General features: G+C 48.7%; 2 non-coding genes across 2 annotated transcripts; both read left to right on the top strand.

The window, feature by feature from the left end:
- Positions 1-609: 609 nt before the first annotated feature.
- Positions 610-728, top strand: LOC122132781. Its single transcript, XR_006152261.1, has one exon. It is a non-coding gene; the product is annotated as a 5S ribosomal RNA (ribosomal RNA).
- Positions 729-990: 262 nt separating this feature from the next.
- Positions 991-1,107, top strand: LOC122132782. Its single transcript, XR_006152262.1, has one exon. It is a non-coding gene; the product is annotated as a 5S ribosomal RNA (ribosomal RNA).
- The last annotated feature ends 163 nt before the right edge of the window (positions 1,108-1,270 follow it).

The raw sequence follows: 1,270 nt of genomic DNA on the forward strand, positions 1-1,270 counted from the left end.
ATATGCTGTGTGTTGCTTGTTTGTCATTAACAATGATTGGGGGCTGGTGCAATGATCGCACGGTGATGGACATTGATCATGGACACCTGTGGGTAAAGGGGAAGCGTGCAAGCATTGGTCATGTCATTGATTGTCTCCACCGGGCGAGCTCTACTTGAGGTGGGGATGCTTTAATGAGGAGGAGGATCCAGTCCCGCATTGGGTTTATTGGATTGCTTGGACGTGACGTCCTCTGCGTGGTGACTGCCAGAGTGTGTGAGATTATTTATTTTATTAATCTGGTCGGCTCGGAGAGCGAAAACTATGACGAAAAATATGCGTTAACGACCTTTTTCCCATGACTAAAACGAGACTAAGACATGACAAAAACGGATCTTTGAAAATAAAAACTGACTAAATCTATTTTAACTTTCGGAGACGAGGCGAAAATGTTGGTGGTTGACTAACTCACAATATATATATTTTTTTTCTAAACTTTTTTTCTAAACTAACATGCACCATTGGTTGAATGTTGCCCAGTCCTGTCCCTCCTCCACTACCTGAGATGTGTCTGTCTGCACGTCCCGAGCCACGTGAGCTTCATGAGGCCGACTTTGTCAGGCAGTAATTGCTTACGGCCATACCACACTGAGCACGCCCGATCTCGTCCGATCTCGGAAGCTAAGCAGTGTCGGGCCTGGTTAGTACTTGGATGGGAGACCGCCTGGGAATACCAGGTGCTGTAAGCTTTTCTGTCTCTGCCTCCCAGCGCGCCCCTGCTGGCCGCAGCAGTCAGCACAATTCAGCCAGTTAAACTTGGAACACTCTTTTGTGTTTTTTTTTTCTTTCTTTCTTTCTTTCTGCCTGTCTGTTAGTCTGTCTGTCTGTGTGTCTGCCTGCCTGTCTGTCTGTCTGTCTGTCTGTCTGTCTGTCTGTGTGTCTGCCTGCCTGTCTGTCTGCACGTCCCGAGCCACGTGAGCTTCATGAGGCCGACTTTGTCAGGCAGTAATTGCTTACGGCCATACCACACTGAGCACGCCCGATCTCGTCCGATCTCGGAAGCTAAGCAGTGTCGGGCCTGGTTAGTACTTGGATGGAGACCGCCTGGGAATACCAGTGCTGTAAGCTTTTCTGTCTCTGCCTCCCAGCGCGCCCCTGCTGGCCGCAGCAGTCAGCACAATTCAGCCAGTTAAACTTGGAACACTCTTTTGTGTTTTTTTTTTCTTTCTTTCTTTCTTTCTGCCTGTCTGTTAGTCTGTCTGTCTGTGTGCTGTCTGCCTGCCTGTCTGTC

Source organism: Clupea harengus, unplaced genomic scaffold, assembly GCF_900700415.2.
Source record: "Clupea harengus unplaced genomic scaffold, Ch_v2.0.2, whole genome shotgun sequence".
Taxonomy (NCBI): domain Eukaryota; kingdom Metazoa; phylum Chordata; class Actinopteri; order Clupeiformes; family Clupeidae; genus Clupea; species Clupea harengus.